Source organism: Pseudorca crassidens, chromosome 4, assembly GCF_039906515.1.
Source record: "Pseudorca crassidens isolate mPseCra1 chromosome 4, mPseCra1.hap1, whole genome shotgun sequence".
Taxonomy (NCBI): domain Eukaryota; kingdom Metazoa; phylum Chordata; class Mammalia; order Artiodactyla; family Delphinidae; genus Pseudorca; species Pseudorca crassidens.
In genome coordinates, this window is record NC_090299.1 from 123,194,467 (window position 1) to 123,206,470 (window position 12,004).

The 12,004-nt window shown below is 37.0% G+C and overlaps 1 protein-coding gene across 6 annotated transcripts in view; it reads right to left on the reverse strand.

Moving 5' to 3' along the window:
- ARFIP1 (ADP ribosylation factor interacting protein 1) overlaps positions 1-12,004 on the reverse strand; it is a 135,024-nt gene that overhangs the window by 5,863 nt on the left and 117,157 nt on the right. Inside the window, exon 10 of one of the 6 annotated variants that reach the window (XR_010943128.1) lies at positions 1,198-1,330. The exons of the other annotated variants lie outside the window; for them this stretch is intronic. The gene's annotated coding sequence lies outside the window, so the exon portion shown is untranslated. The remainder of the gene's footprint in view (positions 1-1,197; positions 1,331-12,004) is intronic. 6 annotated transcript variants of the gene reach the window in all.

Sequence of the window (12,004 nt, forward strand, 5' to 3'; positions counted from 1 at the left end):
CACCCCCCACCAACCTCGGGACAACGGTTTAATCAGCTGTGCCTATGCAATGAAGCCTCCGTAAAAATCCCTACAGTGGGGGCTTGGACAGCTTCTGGGTTGGCTGACCCATCCACAAGCCAGGAGGGTGGTGAACCCCAAGCCCAATGGGGACAGAAGCTCTTGTGCTGAGGACCCTTCCAGACCTTGCCCTATGGACCTCTGTGTCTGTATTCTTTAATATTTTTTGTAATGAACTGGTAACATAATAAGTAAACTGTTTCCTGAGCTCTGTGAGCTGCTCTAGGAAATGACTGAAGCTGAGAAGGGGGTTGTGGGAACCTTCGACTTATAGCTGGTTGGTCAGAAGCACAGGTGATGACCTGGACTTCCGAAAGGTGTCTAAAGGTGGTGGTGAGGGGGGTCCACAGTGTCAGAAGTGAACCGAATTGTAGGACACCCAGCTAGGGTCCAGAAGATCAGAGACTTGGTCTGTGTGGGGGAAAAAAATCACACACATCTAATGTCAGAGAAGTGCTGTGAGTGAAACAAGAAACAGAGTTTTTTCCTTTTCAAAGATAGAAGCTGATGTGAAGTCTACCTTCGCACAGTGAAAAACAGGTGTGTGCTAAGCAAATAAATTTTGTTGACAAGAGTGCATGAACACGGTTTATCAACACTGCCTGCCTTGACAAGGCCTTCAATCCAAGGGCAGAGATGCTGCAGAAGGAATTCTCCTGCCTAGTGGATCACCTCAGAAGAAACTTCAAGGGTCTTTTTACAACCCCATGATTCTGTGCTTCTAAAATGAACAAATTTTTCAAGCAACAAGAGGCACCTAATTTCTTCCAAATTATTCATTGGTTAGCACCATTCAAGTTAACAGTATTACACTAAAAATTTGTTAACATTCTTAATACAGACTTCCACTAATTCATATTGACTTCTTTCTCTATATCTAGACAGAAAAGTTTTGCATTGCAATCACTTTTAAAACAAGCTTTAAAATGATAAACTGATTTGTGTTAAGTATCTACTATGAAAAGGTCAAATTATGCTAATTAAAGTTATAACCAGTTTGATTTCAGGACCAAATCTCTTTCCTGTAAATCACTAGAGTCAATGAAAATTACAGCTAGAAAAAAGAAGTAAAGTAAATTATTACAGGCTAGTTCACATTTGATTCCTATTTAAATAAAAATGTTTTCTAAAACTGACCTGTTCTCAGTAACCTCTGCCAGTGTGAATGAGTTTCAGGTCTCTTCTGGAGAACAGACTGTCAAAGACTGGTCAAAGGAGAGCTCTGAGGGCAGTACATTTTGACAGAAGGGTGGAAAAGTTTCCAGATGACCTTAGGTATGAAATAACTTCTTAAAGATAAAAAATCATAAATTATGACGAAAAGATCGATAAATTAAATTACTTTGAAATTTAGAATTTCTATTCACCCAAAGATTGAAAAGACAAGTTAAAAACTGGGGAGAGGTATCTGCATTACAGGGGCTGACAAAGGGTACACATCTAGAAAATGTGAAGACCTCCTATACACCGAGAACCCAATTAAAAAGAGCAAATAGGGCTTTCCTGGTGGAACAGTGGTTGAGAGTCCACCTGCCGATGCAGGGGACACGGGTTCGTGCCCTGTTCTGGGATGATCCCACATGCTGTGGAGCGGCTGGGCCCGTGAGCCATGGCCCCTGAGCCTGCGCGTCCGGAGCCTGGGCTCCACAACGGGAGAGGCCACAACAGTGAGAGGCCCGCTTACCGCAAAAAAAAAAAAAAAAAGGGCAAATAACATGAACGCCATTTTACAGCAGAGGAAACAGGAGAGGCCAATTAAATCTGAAGACTTCCAGTCTCATTAGAAATAAGAACTCTTATACACTGCTGATCAGTGTATAAATTTGTACAACTACTTTTGAAAAGTTTGGCATTAACTAGTAAAATGAAAGATGAATATCTCCTATGGAACAGTAAATTAAGATACAGATATAATGATATATATGTCTCTTTATATATATATATATATATCGATATATCTACATCTGTATCTATTTCTCTCTCTATATATATATAAATAAAGTCATTCCAGCCCCTAGAGTAATGCCCAACACCAGATCCATGGTAATATTTATTGAGTGAATGAATGTAAGTAACATTTTAGGTGTGGTATTTTTTTTCTCTGAATATATAGTATCTTTATATATATATCTATATATAAAATAGATAACCATCCTGCTCCCTCCATAACCCCTATTCTGAGTTTTCTTTTTTTGAATTTATTTATTTTTTTATACAGCAGGTTCTTCTTAGTTATCCATTTTATACATATTAGTGTATACACGTCAATCCCAATCTCCCAATTCATCCCACCACCACCATCCCCCACCGCTATCCCCCCTTGGCATCCATCCGTTTGTTCTCTACCTCTGTGTCTCTATTTCTGCCCTGCAAACCAGTTCATCTGTACCATTTTTTTAGGTTCCACAAATATGCGTTAATATACGATATTTGTTTTTCTCTTTGTGACTTATTCACTCTGTATGACAGACTCTAGATCCATCCACGTCTCTACAAATGACCCAATTTCGTTCCTTTTCATGGCTGAGTAATATTCCATTGCATATATGTACCATATCTTCTTCATCCATTCGTCTGTCGATGGGCATTTAGGTTGCTTCCATGACCTGCCTATTGTAAACAGTGCTGCAATGAACATTGTGATACATGACTCTTTTTGAATTATGGTTTTCTCAGGGTATATGCCAAGTAGTGGGATTGCTGGGTCATATAGTAATTCTATTTTTAGTTTTTTAAGGAACCTCCATACTGTGCTCCATAGTGGCTGTATCAACTTACATTCCCACCAACAGTGCAAGAGCGCTCCCTTTTCTCCACATGCTCTCCAGCATTTGTTGTTTGTAGATTTTCTGATGATGCCCATTCTAACTGGTGTGAGGTTGATACCTCATTGTAGTTTTGATTTGCATTTCTCTAATAATTAGTGATGTTGAGCAGCTTTTCATGTGCTTCTTGGTAATCTGTATGTCTTCTTTGGAGAAATGTCTATTTAGGTCTTCTGCCCATTTTTGGATTGGGTTGTTTGTCTTTTAAATATTGAGCTGCATGAGCTGTTTATATATTTTGGAGATTAATCATTTGTCTGTTGATTCATTGGCAAATATTTTCTCCCATTCTGAGGGTTGTTGTTTCGTCTTGTTTGTAGTTTCCTGTGCTTTGCAAAAGGTTTTAAGTTCCATTAGGTCCCATTTGTTTATTTTTATTTCCATTACTCTGGGAGGTGGATCAAAAAAGATCTTACTGTGATTTATGTCAAAGACTGTTCATCCTTTGTTTTCCTCTAAGAGTTTTACAGTGTCTGGGCTTATATTTAGGTCTTTAATCCATTTTGAGTCTATTTTTGTGTATTGTGTTAGGGAGTGTTCTAATTTCATTGTTTTACATGTAGCTGTCCAGTTTCCCCAGCACCACTTACTGAAGAGATTGTGTTTTCTCCATTGTATATCCTTGCCTCCTTTGTCATAGATTAGTTGACCATAGGTGCATGGGTTTATCTCTGGGCTTTCTATCTGGTTCCACTGATCTATATTTCTGTTTTTGTGCCAGTACCACATTGTTTTGATTACTGTAGCTTTGTAGTATAGTCTGAAGTCAGGGAGTCTGATTCCTCCAGCTCCATTTTTTCCCCTTAAGATTGCTTTGGCTATACGGGGTCTTTTGTGTCTCCATAAAAATTTTAAGATTTTTTGTTCTAGTTCTGTAAAAAATGCCATTGGTAATTTGATAGGGATTGCATTGAATCTGTAGATTGCTTTGGGTAGTATAGTCATTTTCACAATATTGATTCTTCCAATCCAAGAACATGGGATATCTCTCCATCTGTTTGTATCATCTTTAATTTCTTTCATTAGTGTCTCATAGTTTTCTGCATGCAGGTCTTTTGTCTCATTAGGTAGGTTTATTCCTAGGTATTTTATTCTTTTTGTTGCAATGGTAAATGGGAGTGCTTCCTTAATTTCTCTTTCAGATTTTTCATCATTAGTGTATAGGAATGCAAGAGATTTCTGTGCAGATTAATTTTGTATACTGCAACTTTACCAAATTCATTGATTAGCTCTAGTGGTTTTCCGGTGGCATATTTAGGATTCTCTATGTATAGTATCATGTCATCTGCAAACAGTGACAGTTTTACTTCTTCTTTTCCAATTTGTATTCCTTTTCTTTCTCTTCTCTGATTGCCATGGCTAGGACATCCAAAACTATGTTGAATAATAGTGGCGAGAGTGGACATCCTCATCTTGTTCCTGATCTTAGAGGAAATGTTTTCAGTTTTTCATCATTGAGAATGATGTTTGCTCTGGGTTTGTCATATATGGCCTTTATTATGTTGAGGTAGGTTCCCTCTGTGCCCACTTTCTGGAGAGTTTTTATCATAAATGGGTGCTGAATTTTGTCAACAGCTTTCTCTGCATCTATTGAGATGATCATATGGTTTTTATTCTTCAATTTGTTCATATGGTGTATCACACTGATTGATTTGCATATACTGAAGAAGCCTTGCATCCCTGGGATAAATCTCGCTTTATCATGGTGTACGATCTTTTTACTGTGTTGTTGGATTCTGTTTGCTAGTATTTTGTTGAGGATTTTTGCATCTATATTCATCAGTGATTTTGGTCTGTAATTTCCTTTTTTTGTAGTATCTTTGTCTGGTTTTGGTATCAGGGTGATGGTAGCCTCATAGAATGAGTTTGGGAGTGTTCCTTCCTCTGCAATTTTTTGGAAGAGTTTGAGAAGGATGGGTGTTAGCTCTTCTCTAAATGTTTGATAGAATTCACCTGTGAAGCCATCTGGTCCTGGACTTTTGTTTGTTGGAAGACTTTTAATCACAGTTTCAATTTCATTACTTGTGATTGGTCTGTTCATATTTTCTATTTCTTCCTGGTTCAGTCTTGGAAGCCTATACCTTTCTAAGAATTTGTCCATTTCTTACACGTTGTCCATTTTATTGGCATAGAGTTGCTTATGGTAGTCTCTTAGGATGCTTTGTATTTCTGCAGTGTCTGTTGTAACGTTTCCTTTTTCATTTCTAATTCTCTTGATTTGAACCCTCTCCTTCTTTTTCTTGATGAGTCTGTCTAATGGTTTATCAATTTTGTTTATCTTCTCAAAGAACCAGCTTTTAGTTTTATTCATCTTTGCTATTTTTTTCCTTGCTTCTATTTCCTTTATTTCTGCTCTGATCTTTATGATTTCTTTTCTTCTGCTCACTTTGGGTTTTGTCTGTTCTTCTTTCTCTAGTTCCTTTAAGTGTAAGGTTAAATTGTTTGAGATTTTTCTTGTTTCTTGAGGTAGGCTTGTATTGCTATAAATTTCCCTCTGAGAACTGGTTTTGCTGCATCCCATAGGTTTTGGGTCATCGTGTTTTTGTTGTCATTCGTCTCTAGGTAGTTTTTGATCTCCTCTTTGATTTCTTCAGTGATCTCTTGGTTACTTAGTAATGTATTGTTTAGTCTCCATGTGTTTGTGCTTTTACGTTTTTCTTCGTTGTAGTTGATTTCTAATCTCATAGCGTTGTGGTCAGAAAAGATGCTTGACATGATGTCAATTTTCTTGAATTTACTGAGACTTGATTTGTGACCCAAAATGTGATCTATCCTGGAAAATGTTCCATGTGCACTTGAGAAGAAAGTGTAATCTGCTGTTTTGGGATGGAATGTCCTATAAATATCAATTAAATCTATCTGGTCTATTGTGTCATTTCAAGCTTGTGTTTCGTTACTAATTTTCTGTTTGGATGATCTGTCCATTGGTGTAAGTGAGATGTTCAAGTCCCCCACTATTACTGTGTTGCTGTTGATTTCCTCTTTTATAGCAGTTAGCAGTTGCCTTACGTATTGAGGTGCTCCTATGTTGGGTGCATATATATTTATAATTGTTGTATCTTCTTCTTGGATTGATCCCTTGATCATTAGGTGGTGTCCTTCCTTGTCTCTTGTAACATTCTTTATCTTAAAGTCTATTTTATCTGATATGAGTATTGCTACTCCAGCTTTCTTTTCATTTCCATTTGCATGGAATATCTTTTTCCATCTCCTCATTTTCAGTCTGTATGTGTCCCTAGGTCCAAAGTGGGTCTCTTGTAGACAGCATATATATGGGTCTTGTTTTTGTATCCATTCAGCGAGTCTGTGTCTTTTGGTTGGAGCATTTAATCCATTCACGTTTAAGGTAATAATTGATATGTATGTTCCTATGACCATTTTCTTAATTGTTTTGGGTTTATTTTTATAGGTCATTTTCTTCTCTTGTGCTTCCCACTTAGAGAAGTTCCTTTAGCATTTGTTGTAGAGCTGGTTTGGTGGTGCTGAATTCTCTTAGCTTTTGCTTGTTTGTAAAGCTTTTGATTTCTCCGTTTAATCTGAATGAGATCCTTGCCGGGGAGAGCAATCTTGGTTGTAAGTTCTTCTGTTTCATCACTTTAAATATATCATGCCACTCCCTTCTGGCCTGTAGAGTTTCTGCTGAGAAATCAGCATTAACCTTATGGGAGTTCCCTGTATGTTTTTTGTCATTTCTCCCTTGTTGCTTTCAATAATTTTTCTTTGTCTTTAATTTTTGTCAATTGGATTACTATGTGTCTTGGTGTGTTTCTCTTTGGACTTATCCTGCCTGGGACTCTCTGCACTTCCTGGACTTGGGGGCTATTTCCTTTCCTATGTTAGGGAAGTTTTCAATTATAATCTCTTCAAATATTTTCCCAGGTCCTTTCTCTCTCTCTTCTCCTTCTGGGACCCCTATAATATGAGTGTTGTTACGTTTAATGTTGTCCCAGAGGTCTCTTAGGCTGTCTTCATTTCTGTTCATTCTTGTTGTTTATTCTCTTCTGCAGCAGTGAATTCTACCATTCTGTCTTCCAGGTCACTTATCCGTTCTTCTGCTTCAGTTATTCTGCTACTGATTCCTTCTAGTTTATTTTTCGTTTCAGTTATTGTATTGCTCATCTCTGTTTGTTTGCTCTTTAATTCTTCTAGGTCTTTGCTAAACATTTCTTGCATCTCCTCGATCTTTGCCTCCATTCTTTTTCCGAGGTCCTGGATCATCTTCACTATCATTATTCTGAATTCTTTTCCTGGAAGGTTGCCTATCTCCACTTCACTTAGTTTTTTTTTCTGCGGTTTTATCTTGTTCCTTCATCTGGTATGTAGCCCTCTGCCTTTTCATCTTGTCTTTCTGTGAATGTGGTTTTAGTTCCATAGGCTGCAGGATTGTAGGTCTTCTTGCTTCTGCTGTCTGCGGCTATCTAAGAGGCTTGTGCAAGTTTCCTCCCTTTCTGGGTTTTGCTTATCATCCCTATTGGTTTTTCCTTTGTAAAAAATTATATATATATATATATATATAGGCTGTGTTTGGTCCCATGGCATGTTATCTAGTTTCTCCTATTGGGAGAAAATATGTGCAAAACATATCTGGCAAAGAACCTGATGCTAGAATATACAAAAAATTCTTACACATGAATAAGGAAATGACAAACCTAAAGAAAAAATGGGGAAAAAATCTGAACAGGCATTTCACCAAAGAAAATACACAGATGGCAAATAAGCACATGAAATGACCAACATCTTTATTTATTAGGGAAATTCCAATTTAAACCACAATGAGGTCTACTACACATCCACCAGAATGGCTAAAATGAAAGGTTAACCATACCGTATTGGTGAGGATGTGGAACAAATTGGTCTCTCATATACTATTGGTGGAAATGTCAAATGGTACAACCATCTTGGAAAAGTTTGCCAGTTTCTTAAAAAGTTAAACATGCACCTACTATTCCCATGTGTATGTCTACATACAACCCAGCTATTCCACAGCTAGGTACTGACCTGAGAGGAATGCATCACATATATTGTTTTGTGTGTATACCAAATACTTTTTTAAAAAGAAAGAAAGAAAAAAGGAAAATAATGAAGCTTCATGACTTGTTTCAAATGTAGTATAAAAAATAAAGACTATAAATGAGTAGATAGATTTAAAAAAGAAACTAAATCAGAAAGTTTCAAATAATCTTTCTAGTTTCTAATTCTCCCTAAAGCCATAAGTCAGTTCTGTTTATAATTGAGACTTTCACCTTTGCTTGTAGATTCTACAAGTAATACACCTCAGAGAGTTCAAGGAAAACTCCTATCTGGCCCTAAAATATGATGTTACAATCCTTACAAACTGGTATGTGATGCATTTTGATTCTTTGGAAAGCACACGTTAAGTAAAATTTCCTTCCCTAAAATGCCATTTTCCTGCTTAGGAACAAGGCAAATCTACCACAAATAAACCATTTATTAATTTTCTATTTTCTATGTCCATTAAGTAGATAACCTTTTTCTTTGCCTGTTTCTTGTTAACCGCAGAAGGAGGCTGATATAGTTGAAGGAGAATGATTCAGGAAACCTGCGCTCAACTCCCATTTCTGCCTCAAGTTAACCATATGAACTCTCTTCACTTGCATAATGAAGAAACTGAGAGTAAGATAATTTTTATGGTTCCTTTCTACTAAAACTTTCTGAGAAAATTGCTTTCTAAATAGAGGTACACATATATTTGGAAACTCAAATGGCTCTCAAAAAGCCATTCTGTTGAAAGGCTTTCTTTCAGTAGAAAAACATTATTTCTATTTATTTTTAAGGACAGAAACTGGCACTTCTATTAGAGATGTATTAAATTTAGCTGAAAGTTTATGTACCAGTTTATAAACACTCTTCCCTGTTATTGAGTTATTTTTTAAGGTTTTCAATGGTAGTAACCTACTTGAGTCACACAGTAATTTTCCACCTACTAGTATTATTTGGCCTTTCTTGTTTTCCAATTTCAGATGACCCTTGGCTCCTGGAGCAACAGAGCAACTAAAGGGCTTCTGTATTTTTCGTATGAAATTCTAATAATTTTTAGAAATAGGTTCTAACTAATTACTCCTTTTCGGACCACAAAAAATTTTTGACTTGAATTTTAACTCCCAGTGTTTTAGAACTTGGAGAAGACAAGGACCTCCCTGGTGTTGCAGTGGTTAAGAGTCCACACTCCCAGTGCAGGGGGCCCGGGTTCAATCCCTGGTCAGGAAACTAGATCCCACATGCATGCTGCAACTAGGAGTTCGTATGTCACAACTAAGGAGCCCATGAGCTGCAACTAAGGAGCCCACCTGCCACAACTAAGAACCGATGCAACCAAATAAATAAATAAAATATTAAAAAAAAAAAAGAATTGGAGAAGACAGTAAAAGAGCACAGGATTTGATTCATGTACTGAACTGCAGAGAGCTGTTATAATGGCCCAGAAAGTTAGAGCATCAGAAAGAAAGTGGGAAGGGAATCAGACAATTTTTAGCTAACCTTACTGCTGTCAACACAAGTCAGAGTCCCCAACCCCTGACAGTCGACAAACCTAACACAGAGACGCACTTCTTGTAGCTGAGGGAAGCTTGGGAGCCCACCACCCAAGCCTCAAAACGGGGCCATTAGCTGTATTTAAAATTGTCCCCCACTACCCAGTGAAACTTAATCCATGGGAAATAAAGGAAAGAGGATGCTTTTTAGGACTGAATTCTAGTTTTCACAACAAAATAATACAATACCCATTTTCACAAAAACATTCGCTTGGTAACTGTGAGAAGGTTGATGTGTAAAAGCCTTTTAAAGTATCAGCACTTCAGAGAAGTTCCTGGAATAAAGAGAGCCTCTGGGGAGTCACAGCTTTTCAATTATAATTATGGAAATAAAATATAAAATTTCATTGTCACTTTAATCTCAGAAGCTGTTTCATACCAAAACAGACAACTTATCTCATTTTTCTATTAGCACTGATTATGTAAGTGTTATCCTAGTACGAGTTTTAGTTCTGGTAGTAGTCTTCAAAATCAGATGCAAATTTAAATAACAATGGTAAGTTGACTCTTTTATCTAATCAAACCATTAGTAAATAAAAAATAAAGGTAAATTAAAATAAACTAATAAATCAGTTCTCAACAGGAGTATACTTTCTAAATTAAATGAATTAAAAACTTAGAATATTTTGCTTTTCTAATTATTTTTTTCTCTTAAAAATTTTATTTTCTATTTTTTTACTCTATTATTACTTTTGGCCGTGCCACGCGGCATGCAGAACTTCCCTGCCCAGGGATCAAACCCACACCCCCTGCATTGGAAGCACGGAGTCTCAACCACTGGACCACCAGGGAAGTCCAATCTCCACTTATTTTTGACTAATTTTAATTTGCACTAGGGTCTGTACTCATATAATGTATTCAGTGCAGCTCTGACTGACAGGCTACAAAGAATCTTCAGAATGCTTTGGTTATTAAGTAAATACAAATCATTACCAATAGAGGAAAAATTAAGAAACATTATAAAAGCAGTTGCAATACAATTTTAAAGATAATTTTTGCAACCTTGGTAATGATACTGTGCTGTTGTCACTATATATAATAAGCAGTTTTAACAAGACTTAAAAGTATTATTTTAAGTATACGGCTTGTCTATCAGGTTCACTTTACTAGGCTATCTGGCTTTTTTATAAAGATCAGTCTGGGAGGGCTTCCCTGGTGGCGCAGTGGTTAAGAATCCGCCTGCTAATGCAGGGGACATGGGTTTGAGCCCTGGTCCAGGAAGATCCCACATGCCGCGGAGCAGCTAAGCCCGTGCGCCACAACTACTGAGCCTGCGCTCTAGAGCCCGTGACCCACAACTACTGAAGCCTGTGCGCCTTGAGCCCGTGCTCTGCAACAAGAGAAGCCACCACCATGAGAAGCCCGTGCATTGCAATGAAGAGTAGCTCCCGCTCGCCACAACTAGAGAAAGCCTGCACACAGCAACGAAGACCCAACACAGCCAAAAATAAAAGTAAATAAAATAAATTTAAAAAAAGAAAAAAGATCAGTCTGGGAAAGATTCTGGTTTCTCAACTAGAACTGGCTTGAGGAGAGAGATGAAGAACATAAGGTGGGGGGAAAAAGGTCAAACCCTGCTTTTAGGAGAAGGGGCAAAAAGCCGAAAAGTTGGAGGAAATATTTTAGGGTCATTACACTTTTTCAATTTACTTCTATATTTATGCTATGAAATCATGAGAAGTGATAAGCATACAGTATCAAAGAAACAGCCAAGCATTTTTGGTAGACTATTCTTTGATATGGTGGGTGACACTAACTTTTGTGAAGCATTTTCTGTGTGACAGGTAATATGTTACCCTTACATCTTACATCTTCTATTCTCTCCATGTTATCATTAAAAAAAAAAAAAAACAGACTCAGAAAGTTAAGTAACTCACCTAAGTTTTAGACAGGTAGGAAGCAGATAGGCTGGATTTGGGAAACAGGAATGTTTATTCCAAGACTGGTCCATGTTCTTTCACCTATTCTAACCTGCCTCTATTCTACATTTTAGAAAGCTTTTAAACAAAGTTTGAAACAAACAAAAGAAGGTATAACAGATCAGTTAAAGGAAGGGTAGAAATGTAGAAAAGATATATCTAAACCTCCTTCCTATTTTGTCTCTGGTCCTGAAGTTGCATTTAAACAGCCTCAGGACAAGGATCTAATGCAAGGGTTGGAACAGATAAAAGTTAATTCTTTCTAAAATTATGAAGAATAACGCAATATTAAACTTTCATATAATAAAAAACTTTCATATAATCTTTCCATAATTACAGAGCAGGAAAAAAAACTATATTGAGCTATTTATGTATGTTATCTCCTAACTTTAAAAAGGTTTAAAGTGGTTATAAGGATAAATAAAACAGGACAGAAAAGCAGATTTAAAATAGGAGAAGACAGAGGTAATATTTCCTGTGGTGAGATGATGACAGATTTGACCAACTTTGAAAACCTAACATCAGAAACAGAGTAATTTAGAAATATACTAAATCACTGTGAACTCAATTACTAAGAACTTTCATAAAGACCTACCAAACAATGAGCAACCCAGATCAGACACAAGCAAAACCACTATAGCAACATCTG